Below are 13078 nucleotides of genomic sequence, written 5' to 3' on the forward strand. Positions count from 1 at the left end.
AAAATTGTCTCCCCCCTCCTTCCTCGCTCTTGGAAATACAACTCCCAACTGGTGTGAGTAGTGCGCTCAGCTGGAATTGGTGGAATAAATGCAAAAGAGGCACTGAAAATCAAAAAGATGGAGGATATAAATATAGGGGGTTGGGACAGCTGAACACTGAAAGTAGCTGTAAAGGTACATGTAAAGTGGTAGGCTATGTAAATGATAATGGGAGAGAACAAAGAAATCAGCTTTGGAGAATGGTTAGGGATGTGGAGCAAGAGGGGGGAAATGTCCCAAAAAGGATAGAGAAACTGTCTAAGACAAAAAGCGTAGGAAGAGACCGTGAAAGAGCAGCTCCAGTTGAAGAACAGTGCAGTTATTGATGCTGGAAGAGTTGCTAAATTCTGCGTTGGAAGGACATTTCCCACTTGCTCAACCCAAAGAAGTTATAGTACTCGAAGTGGATATTTTATTGGCTCAGATGAGGGGGACCTCGTGAAGTTAGCCACATGGTACATGGGATAGTCATAATGTTTTAATTATCACCTAAAAAAGAGAAAAATAAAGTTACATAGTAGTCTCTTTGGTTGTTTGCAGTTACTTGTCAGAAGTCCTGATACACTTTGAAATCCCAGCAACACGATAATGTAGCATGTTTGCTAAAGGAGACACACGTCTTCAGCTTATCAAAGGACCGGACTATTTTGTGTTGCCTCCTCTAGCAGTGTGGTACAGTGATATCAAAGTGCAACAAAAATATTAACTAACTTTTTTTTTGTTTTGAGATGATAATTAAAATTTTATTACTAACCATCATACTGAGCTTTGTGTTCTCTGACCCTGGTCTCAGTTCTTCTGGCTGTTCAGTGGGATGGACAGTTGGTTTTTAGTTGTGTTCAAAAATAACACCTCACAGTGACTGCAATGATACAGGTGCAGACCCTAAGTGCTTCCACAAATGGCCTTTTCCTAATGACATAGAAATTGCTGATAACAGAACTGCAATTGGAGGCAGCAGCTGGCTGCATGGATCAGGTTTTTCAGTGAAGTTTCCCACTGCTATATATATGACTTGCATATGAGGTTGGAAGCAGGAGCCAGAAGAATGGACAAAGATTGTTCATAGGTTGTGCAGATGATACTACACTATTTTAACATCAGGGTAAGGATGATTTTGGCAGGAGTATTTTTCATTCTAGATTAGGGCATTCTGAGAAGCAGTTTGAGTACTGGCAAATGATGTTTGTCATTTAAAAACTCCATCTGCATTGCCTGTTCTGTATGTGTCTATGCTCATCTCCTTTTTGATCCTATCACTGGTGTGCTGGTGTTTGCTATTCTGTCGAAGGGAAGGCCATTTCGCAGAGCACAGCCTATAGTAAACTGCTGTAGCTACTGATTGGTTTTCTATGTGAGCATAGCAACAAACACTAGCTTCCCTGAACTATGCAAGTGAGAAATGTATCTACATGTTCTTTGGAGCCTACAGCCCACACAGTATTGAACTATGTAAGTCCCTGGCTTCCATCCTCCTCTTCATCCTTCCCATTCATCTGTCCATGCCTCTGTTCTGACTTGGAATACATTTTTTGGTCAGCTTGGTAATCTCTTTGCCCTTTCTCCTTCTCGCTCACTGAAATCTCTCCTTCTTGCTCACTGAAATCAACCCCTGCCCTGCACATCCTGAAGTTGTCTCTCACTGTAATTGATCCTGTCTCCCTCTGTATGCTTGCCACACCACACAGCCTCAACTGATATTTCTACTTGCTTTGGAGTAGGAGTTGGCTTACTTGTGTAACTCATAGTTGCACTGGAGGGAGGGAGAAGGAAGATGATTTAATGTGCTCTGGTGTTGACAAAGGAGACAGATCACAAGCACTGACTGGGGAAGGAAACTGGCCATGTGCTTTTCAAAGAAAGCATCTCAGAGCATGCATTAAGTGCTTTAAGGAAATGACAAATGATTTCTTGTGTCCCTCTTACATTTGTTTTTAAACACTTTTTGTGACATTGATTTGAATGGCAATTGGCATACCTGTTATGAATAACTGAAAGTTGTTCTAATAACTCCTCAGTTGCAGTTGTAAATCAAGTGCTGTTCGTGAGGGAATAAGCACAGAATTCATTCCTGCATGTATTTCTCTGGATTTTTCTTCTTATATACTAGCTGAAAAAGACCATTTTCCTTACTCTACATTTTCTTTTGTTTCCTGAGTTCATTAAAGATGACTGGAGAACATTATAAAAATGAAAAAAAAAATCATAGTAAAATAAAACTCAAAATGTAAGTATTTCATGCTCTAAAAAATAACTCTTGAATACTTAAACATACTCTTAAATCTGAAGTATTCAGCAGTACCCTAATTTGAAATAGAACATTCATAAAAATTTTAGAACATTAAAGAAAACTTTGGAACTTTTGGGAACATTCCAGAACATTCAAAAACATCCAAGAACATTCAGAAATGTTGAAGAGCACTGTGGGATAATTTATATTACTGAAACATTTGAGAATATTTTAGAACATCAGTTAACGTTCTGGAATATTCGTAAAAACACAAGAGCGTCGTAGATAAATCTCAATATTTTCCGTTGCAATAGACATTGATATGAAGGAGACTGAAGGTGATGTGTTGACCATCACAATGTGACATCGACCACTTCCAACTCACATATTGCTGCAACTAAAACAGCTTTTGTGTGTAACCAATGTAGTGCACAACAAAGGAATCCAATAGCACACAAAAACCAGTGATTGGCAGCAGATGGGTATGGAAGTATCACAAAATTTTGCCACAATCACTTCAGTTTTTATGTCTAAATGCTCGAAGTTTCCCTCCCTTAGCTTGGACAAAGCCAGTTAGCTCCTATCAAATATGAATTAAGAAAGTGAATCATAATAACAGAAATTATAAAGTTAAATTAAGTAATTATATTTTCTGTACACTTTTATTTAATTTAATGAAAAAAACTCGGCTTTGTTATTTAATATTTAACTGTTTATTCTGCTATGATACTTGCTTATGAACTGTGTTTGTCACCTTATTATTTAGTGAGTTAGATATATTAATTTCTTTTGGTTCTGTAGTATGAATATCATTTGTTCTGCCTCTTTATTTTTGTGTACATAGTGTACTTATCAACTCGAAACTGTTGAAATAAATGACAGGGTTTGGTAATAGATTGAAGGCCTCATATTCTCTGATTGTTAAGCAATATGCGTGAAACTCCTTGACAGTTATTTTTCTATTTGTTTCAGCACATGTATTTGGGTTCACTTGTTTCAAATTGAAATGGTAATGGTCTTCTCCTTTTATAAAAATTACTGATATTGAAGTGGGCTGTAGGAACTGTTTATCTGTTATGCTTTGTAATCCTTCTCTTATTTATTGAATAATTATATCACACGGTTATAATGGTAATTTCATTGACTTGAACTGTGTTGATACATTACATTACATGACACACAGTGCGCATGTGATTAACTTCCCGCATTTTAACAGTTATGACGAAATTTTACTGTATTGTAATAGTGTCTCCCATAAGGTACTCTGGTTAAAGAAGTTTTAATAAAACTTTGACAAAAGTAGAACTGTTCACCAAACAGTACATTGAAGATCCTTACTATTTCTAAATAGTTCTACTTACTTTTTTGCCAAAAATTTGTTATAAAGGTATTTTGCCCCTGAATGTGGTACATCTTCCATATTAGTCTGACTTTCCTAAGACTACACAGGTGTAAAGAGTAAGAAAATTGACTGAAAATGTAATAGTAATCTGACCATGTTGTGGTGACTGCAAGGTAGTGGTTATTATTATTATTTATCTCCTACCCCTAACCCACCCCTACCTGATTTTTATTAAAATTAATGTATTTATTTTCAAATCCTTCAAGGCATTAAAGCAGTGAATATTGGTGCACATTTCATTGTCCTGTTGCATAACAACTTCCTTGTTTGAATGGAGCAGGTTATCCGATTTTTCAAGCTTTATATGTTGCTTTTATCGTACTTTGTTTGCATAGGTGTGTGTGCACAAGCAATCATGTGCGTGTGCATGCATGTGCATAAGTAATTAAGTGTTTTTTATATCTTTTCATGTTTTTGTATTCTGAAATTCACAATTCTTTTCTCCAGACATTCCACAGCACTTTTCACTAGGGAGCTGGGTAATTCCAGAGGCTCTAATGCAGGCAGGTGAACACTACTTAAAGGACAGATTCAGATGCGACACCTGCGGAAAGTCGTTCAACCACTCTACATCTCTCTCAATGCACCGCCAGGTCCACCTTGGCCACACTTCGTGCCCTATTTGCCACAAAGTGTTGAATAGAACATATTACCTTGAGGACCACATGTTTCGCATCCATCGTGTGTTGCCCCACTGAAAGTTTAATTACGATGGAACATTATCTCATACTGTTTTATATAACATGATAATGAAAATCTTGGATGGAATATGAAGAATGGTTTCGGCAAAGACAGTCATTCTCTGTACACTGCAAGCAAAATAGTGCTCTCTCTCTCTCTCTCTCTCTCTCTCTCTCTCTCTCTCTCTCTCTGCTGCCACAGCAACTCCCAACTGGTGTGAGTAGTGCTCCAGCTGCAGATGGTGGAATAGATGTAAACAAGGTGCAATTAAGATGTAAAGTAGACTGTAAAGTTGCAGGCTATGTAAATGATAATGGAAGAGAACAAATCAGCTATGGAGGAACGTTAAGGATGTGGAACAAGAGGGGGGAAATGTCCGAAGAAGGATAATGAGAGAAACTGGCTAAGTCAAAAAACGTAGGAGGAGACACTGAAAGAGCAGCACTAGTTGAAAAACAGTGCAGTTATTGATGCTGGAAAAGTTACTAAATGCTGTGTTGGAAGGACATTTGCCACTTGCTCAACCCAAAGAAGCTAGAGTAGTTTAAGGGGATATTTTAGTGGTGTGGATGAGGGGGATCTTGTGAAATTAGACACATGGTACATGGGGTAGTCATAATGTTTTAACTATCACCTAAAAATGAGAAAAATAAAGTTACATTGTAGTCTCCTTGGTTGTTTGCAGTTGTGTCTCTGCAGTCCTGAAACACTCTGAAATTCCTGCACCACAGTACTGTAATGAGGACCCAATCGTCTCCAGTGTGTCAGAGGGCAGTACCATTTTATCTTGTCCCCTCTAGCAGTATGCTATTGGGCTGTTGCGTAAGGATTTCAGAGTGAAAAAAAAAGTGAATTAAATAAATATTTTTTTGAGGTGATAATTGAAATTATAGTTCTGATCATCATACTGAGCAACATGTTCTGAGAGGTGCAGACTGTAATTGCTTTCACAAATAGTGTTTTCTTAATGGAATAGAAATTGCTGGTAACAGAACTGGAATTGGAGGCAGTGGCTGGCTACATGGTTCAGGTTTTTCAGTGAAGTTTTCCACTGGTATATGACGCGTTACGAGGTTGAAAGCAGAAGAGCCAGGAAAATGAGCCAACATTTTTCATAGGTTGAGCAGATGGCACTGTTCCAAATTAACATGAGATATAGGAGATTTTGGTAAGAATATTTTTCAGATTAGGACATTCCGGCTGATGGTGTCCAGTCATTTCTATCAGGAGTGCTGCTATATAGTAAGAACTTGCTAATTAATGTATGTGAGAGAAGCACGGGATTTAGCATACCACCTTAGCATATTTTTATTTTCCTGAAATGTGAATTGTTTTTGAAAAAATTACTCCTCCATTTTCTAAAGCTGTATTCTACTGCTCTCTTTAAGCTGGTAAACCCTCCTGGAATGCATGAGTAAGAGGCGAGTCTCATTATTTCTTTCCAAGTAAAGTAAAAAGTAATACTAAATATGATGATGCAGTGGGAAATCTGATGATAGAGTTTTAGTCCTTAAACTTTTGTCTTTAAGAAATCATCTTTGTTTCGATGTTGGATGCTCTTTGCAACTGCAACACCCAATGGAAGGACCCTTTGCTGGTGATTATTGGCAGGAATTCCTGAAACCCTATAGCGAAAGGCTGTAACCCCTGCTTGGTGTTCTGTGTGAGTGTAACAACAAACCATGTGTTAAACTTTATGAACTGAGATTAAATACAGCTTCGAATAACTAGTTTGTGGTCATCTGTAGCTGCCAACTCGCAATCTGTGACAGATATGCACCCCACTCCTGTACATCCATACAAACAGTAGGTTCCTTGAATTCTATAAGTGTAAAAAGGGCCTACATGTTCTTTGACCAAGCAACCCACGTAGTATTCATATCCTTGGTTTACATCTGCCTCTTCCCACTTCCCATTCATCTGGCCATGTCTCTGTTAACATTCTATTTCCAAACACTTCTTGCTAGCTTCACACTTCTGTTTACCTCTTACTTACTTGAACTATTTTTTTTTCCTCAGCTTGCTAACTTCTATGTCTTTCTCCATTCTCAGAATATTCAACCCCTATCCTACATCTCTCTAACTTGTCTCAGAGCATCATCAATGCTATATTCCTGTGTATGCTTGCCACCACTGTCACTTGTCCCAGGAGCTTTTGAAATAAATGATAGGAGTTGGTAACATGATTGTCTCTCAGCCTCATGTGATATGCTTAAAATTCCTTTGAGGTTATGTTTTTCTTTTGTTTCCACACATGTACTTGGGTTCACGTGTTTCAAATTGAATTGGTAAACATCTTCTCCTTAATAAAAATTAACAGATATTACAGTGCTTTATCAGTTCAGTGTGTTTCTACAATTCATTGTAGTCCCTTTCTTCTTGTGGAATCATTGTAACTCAACTTGTGTACTCACTGTCCACTATTACATTGTCATTCTTCTTCTCCATATGGTCTTTAGTCAGTTTCAATCACCATTATACTCATTGGATACCATTTGATCCATTGCTGTTTTTAATACATGCACCAATTGATTGAACTTATGTAAAAACATCTGAATTTCTTCAGTGACCAGTCCACTTATATTTGCACACCATAAAGCAACTTACCTTTGTTCATAACCAATGAAGTACAGTTGCAAAAATTTATAAGAATCATTTACCGTGGAGACAGTGATCCCACTCTATCATAGACTTGTCATGAAAACACAGGGTTGAGTTGATGTTCTTCACTGCTCAAGGGAGTAACAAGACAGTATATCATTTGAAAGCAAGTGCTTTGTGCTCTCATATTTTGTTGAAAACATTTTGATTCCGTAGTTTTTCCAGTCATTTAATGAATTTATTCTGGTGGAGACACTTTCAGTGGTGCTAATCCAATCTTTCCGCTCATGCAAGAGGTTCCAGGGGTTTCTCTGCTAAATTTCTTGGCACCGAAAAGCTGATGCACTTGAGCCATTTTTGCTAATGACAGCATATTTGAGTGATTTGTGCACTAATATTGCCCCCACCTCCCCACCCCCTCATGAACTTCTTGCATTGCAGCTCTACTTAGTTCATTTTGCAATCTTGTTTCTTTGCCAGTTTCTCTCTGTCTGTTCGCTGTGTATCTCACTCAAACATCTTCTATAATTTTGTTCATGTACTGTGTTTTCTCTGAGTCTATTCATTCTCCTCCATTCTGAAGCTAAATGTGTGTCTTGCTCCTTTTCTGTTTCATTTATTCGCTGTTCTTTCTGTTTCCTTCTGTTCAATTCACCACCGACAATATCCTCCTCCCCTTTTACATTTCAGTGTTATGTTAAATGTTAACATTACTTGAGGCACTAAGGTTCCACTTAATACACTGTTCACTAACTTATGCAATTCACTGTACCTAAATTTATGTCACCTCCATTCTTTTTATCCACTCTAATCGATTTCCAAAACTATGCTAACACTTGTGTCTCACTATTGTCCGTGTACAGTGTAGCATTCTGAGTGTGAATGTATGACCTCAATGACAGGATAATGGAATGTCCTAAAACATTCTTGATCCAGGAACACACTAGAACTCTCTTGAATCTACCATAAGATTCTATAACATTCTGAAACACTCGTGAACTGCAGCTCACAAATCAAATTCATGTGAGTACTTTGAGCTTCACTTCTCACTGCCTACAGTACCATTCGCATTTGTTTGCGTTCGTATTTCCTTTCAATCCGATGTGATCATTGCCAACATTACACTACTTTCTACTGCACAGACGATTAACTTTTCAGCAATCATTTGAAGAATTATGACGAAAAACTGTATTGTAATGTAATGACTCCAGTGAGATACTTTTACCAAAGAAGTTTAAATAAAACATTGTCAAAGATCTTTGTGAAGGTTCTTTTTCTGTGTAATATGGGCATTAGACTATATAGAGGTCAGAAGTGGTTACCAAACTGTACTGAGAGAAATCATCTACTATTTCTAAATGATTTTACTTACTTACTTTTGAGCTGAAAACTTGTTAAATAGATATTATGCTCCTGATTAGAGTACTACTTACTCTGTGTTAGTTTTGCTGACTGTTCTACCAACTACACTTATGTAAAGCGTAAGCGAATTGATTGAAAGCTCAATAGTAATCTGACCATGTTGTGGTGGCTGCAAGGTGGTGGTTATTACTGTTCTATCCCTTCCCCTGATATTTGTTGAAATTTGTTTATTTATTTCCAAATGCTCCTTGGCATTAAAGCAGTGAATGTCATGCACATTTTATTATCCTTTTGCATAACGACTTCCTCATTCTAAAGAAATGGGGCATCTGATTTATGAGCTTTACATCCTACTGCATTTGCGTAGGTGTGTGTGTGTGTGTGTGTGTGTGTGTGTGTGTGTGTGTGTGTGTGTGAGAGAGAGAGAGTGCGTGCGTCCGTCCGTGTGTGTGAGTATGTCTTTCTGATACATGTTCATATTTTTGTATTCTGAAGTTCACAATTCTTTTCTCCAGACATCCCACAGCACTTTTCACTAGGCAGCTGGGAAATTCCAGAGGCTGTAAGTCAGCCAGATGAACACTACTTAAAGCCCAGATTCAGATGTGAGACCTGCGGAAAGGCATTCAACCGATCTACGTCTCTCTCGATGCACCGCCAGGTCCACCGAGGCCACACGTCGTGCCCTATTTGCCACAAAGTGTTGAATAGAACTTATGACCTCAAGAACCATATGCTTCGCGTCCACAGTGTGTCGCCCAACTGAAAATCTAATTTCGGTGGGACTTTATTTCATACTATTTTATATAATATGATAATGGAAAATCGGAATTTAAAGAATTTTGTCGGCAAAGACACTCACTCACTGTACACTGCAAGTAAAATCTCTCTCTCTCTCTCTCTCTCTCTCTCTCTCTCTCTCTCTATCTATCTTTCTTTCTTTTTCTTTCTATCTTTGCTGCCACTGCAACTCCCAACTGTTGTGAATAGTGCTCCCAGCTGGAGGTGATGGCATAAATGTAAATGAGGTGCAGGTTAGAAATATTGGGGCTATGACAGCTGAACACTGACAGTAGTTGCAAAGGGCCATGTAAAGCGGTGGGCTGTGTAAATGATAATGGGAAAGTGTAAAAGAAATCAGCTTTGGAGAATGGTTAAGGATGTGGAGCAAGAGGGGGGAAATGTCCCAAAAAGGATAATGAGAGAAACTGGCTAAGACAAAAAACGGAGAAGGAGACTGTGAAAGAGCAACACCAATTGAAGAACAGTGCAGTGATTGATGCTGGAAGAATTGCTAAATGCTGCACTGGAAGGACATTTCCCACTTTTTTTTATCCACATTGTAAATTGGTAGTCATATTATTTAATTATTACCTAAAAAAAGAAAAAAGTTACGTAGTACTCTCTTTGCCGTTTGCAGTTACTTGTCTGCAGTCTTGATACACTTTGAAATCCCAGCACCATCGTACTGTAGCATGTCACTAGAGGAGCCAACTGTCTCCAGATTATCAAAGGCCAGCACCATTTTGTCTTGTCTCCTCTAGCAGTGTGCTTTTGTACTGTGATGTGAGGATTTCAAAATGAAATTTTTTTTGAGGTGATAATTAAAATTGTACTACTAGTCATCATACTGAGCAATGTGTTCTCAGAGGTGCTGACTGTAATTGCTTCCACAAATCGCATTTTCTTAATGGACTAGAAATTGCTGGTAAAATAACTGCAATTGGAGGCAGTAGCTGGTTACATGGATCAGGTCTTTCAGTGAATCTTTCCACATTTATATGACATTTGATATGATGTTGGAAGCGGAAGAGGTATAAGTAGGGACAAAGATTTTTCATGGGCTGTGCTGATAGTACTGTACTACATTAATATTAGCAGTAGGAAGATTTTGACAAGTGTAGTTTTCATTTCAGGTTAGGCCATTCTGGGAAGCAATTAGAGTTCTGGCTGATGATGTTCCACCATGTGTCTGTGGAGTGTGTAATAAGGGTATTGCAGATAACACATGTGAGAGAAGCACTAGTTTTGTATACCATGTTTTATTGTTCCCTGAAACATGAACTATTTTCAGAAAATTCATCCTACGGTTACTGAAGTAGTATTCCAATGTTCAAGCGACTTACAAAATGCTTTATTTATAGCCCTCCCCCTTTCAAGTCCATTTTCCCTTGATTCCTATACCTACAAAACCTCCATGTGCAAGTCTGTCACTTCTGTGACAAGCACAATCATTTGTCAAAGCATATCCTATAGCAAAAGGCTGTAACCACTGCTTGGTTTTCAGTGTGAGCAGTTGCAGCGCACACTGGTTAGCGGCATATTATATGATCACTTGCAGCTGTTGGTTCAAAAATTGTGGCATTTAGGCCCCTCACCCCTATCTATTATATCAAACACGGGCTTACCTGAATTGCGTAAGTGAGAGATGTACTTCTGTGTTCTTTGACAATGCCTTCCATTTAGTACTGATCTCCACAGATCCCTGATATGCATCTTCTTCTTCCCCCTTCCAATTCATCTGGCCCTGTCTCTGTTACCAATCCATTTCCGAACACATCTTACTTGTTTCATACTTCTGTTTGCCATGTACTTGAATTATTGGTCTCAGCTAGCTAATCTCTTTATCCTTTTTCCTTCTCCCTCTGAGCAGTCATCAGTATCCTCAACCCCCGTGAGTTGTCTCTCATTATCAGTCATCTTATGTTGCTGTGTATGCTTGCAACTGCTGTCACTTTCCCTTGCAGCAGCTGCCCTGTCCTTACATTTCTATCCATCTTCTAGGCTGCAGTTCTGTGTCCTTACATTTTAGTTCTTTTGCATTCACACCATAACAATGCCAGCTGAGGTTGCTACTCACTACTTGATAGGAGTTGACTTACTTGTGTGACTCATAGTTGCACTGCAGGTGGGAGAAGGAAGATTATTTAATGTGCTGTCAGTAACAAGGTCATTCGAGACAGAGCAAAAAACCCTGATTGGGGAAGGAAATTGGCCTTGTCCTTTGTAAGGAAATAATCCCAGCTTGCACATTAACTGATTTAAGAAAATCATAAACAGATTTTTGTATCCATCTGTTTCCAAAAACTTGCACTTTATCTTACTAGATATCGTTGTTACAAACACTTTTTTTGTGACTGATCTAAATGGCAATTGACATATTTGTTACGAAGAATTTAAAACTGTTTTAACACTTCCTCAGCTGCAGTTGTAAATTAGGTGGTTGTTTTATAGATACGAGGGGAAGATGCACAGAATTTATGCCTGTACGTATTTTTCTGGCATTTATCTACTATATGTCTTGTTTGCACCACATTATCCTTTCTATAAGGGTCATTTTTCTTTCTACAGACAGTTCTAAGAAATTGATATATTTCAGTGATGCAAGGGAAGAAATTCCAAGGGTGGAATAATGTACCCCATAAATTGCTTGTAGCAAAGATACATTCCCTAAACACAAAAAAGTTACAGCAGACATACTGACAATGTCAGCAGATTATCAGTGCCTTTTATATTTTTGCCAACAAAAATTAAAACATTAAAATTAGAACCTGAAGGTGATTACTAAAGTTGCAGTGTGCATGCTGATAGATAACAGGAAAATAACAAAATGAAAACAATTTATGTCTCATTAGATACGATTTTAGTAGGTAAATCTTGCAGTAAGAGGTGGTGATAGCATCTGCAGAACTGGTGGTGCTAATTGCAGATTTGTCGTGGTCATGGAGTTGATACAGTGTGTTCCTGAGACCTGGCTGCATTGATAATGGAAGCACTGTTTTCTACTTCCAAGTCAAGGGAAGTGCTTATTTCGTTAATGAAGATCACAACAGATGGCTACAAGACCATGCTGATTGATGACTCTCAGTTGTTTATGCAACATTTGTTCCTTGCCCCTCTCAGAGGTCGTGTCTTCTTGCAACTTATTCCAACAATTTTACAGGGAATAATTTACTATATAAGCATGTCTGATTTTCACCCAGCAACTCTTCTAAGTATAGAGCTGAGGAGGCAGATGACTGCTAATTGGATGCCAGGGAGTACATCACATAGTATGTGCAGAATGAATGTAAATAGTGTGCCATTTTTTCTGTGAATGGTGGTGGCTGGTGATCATGTGCTACAGAGCACTGTAAATATCACACTTAAATTATGCCATTCCTCTTCGAGTGCAAGCCAAACTGGCAGTTGATCAGCAAGGGATCAAGTCACGTTGCAACCCTGATAATCCCCCCCCCCCAAATCTTATTTTATTCCTTACAATGTTCAAACTATTAAATGAAAACTTAAATGTATTTAAATAGTTCAGTTTATATACATAAAATTAATATATTCAATTTAGTTACAATTACTACCCCTATAAGTCAAAAGGCTTTAGATGTTCTTAAAGGAAATATGTGAGGAAATTTAGTATGAAAATGTGTGATGTTTGTAATTCACTTTTCTGCTTTTTCATGTTTCTTATTTGGGAACAGAGATGTGTGGGGTTTGGATAGAGTGAAAGATCTAGGACATATTACTGCATTAATAAAAAACATAGCGGAAATCGTAAAAATATAAGCAACGTACTTGACCTCAGTTTATTAGGTAAAGCAAATATTGCAACAGTATTGCCACTCCTATCATGATGACATAGCGAGACACTATCTGTTTGTTTTTGTAATATTGTAGCATACTGGTAAAATTTCACACAATCTGCCGTTACAAGTACAGTAATGTATATTGAGGCTTGCATACCTCCAAGAATAACAAGCTTCAGTTTA

At 38.0% G+C, this 13078-nt stretch overlaps 1 protein-coding gene across 13 annotated transcripts in view; it reads left to right on the plus strand.

Annotated features, from left to right (window-relative positions):
• The window catches only part of LOC124773262 (protein bric-a-brac 2-like), a 533990-nt gene that overhangs the window by 145227 nt on the left and 375685 nt on the right, over positions 1-13078 (plus strand). The gene's annotated exons all lie outside the window — the stretch shown is intronic.

This window comes from Schistocerca piceifrons, chromosome 2, assembly GCF_021461385.2.
Source record: "Schistocerca piceifrons isolate TAMUIC-IGC-003096 chromosome 2, iqSchPice1.1, whole genome shotgun sequence".
NCBI lineage: Eukaryota > Metazoa > Arthropoda > Insecta > Orthoptera > Acrididae > Schistocerca > Schistocerca piceifrons.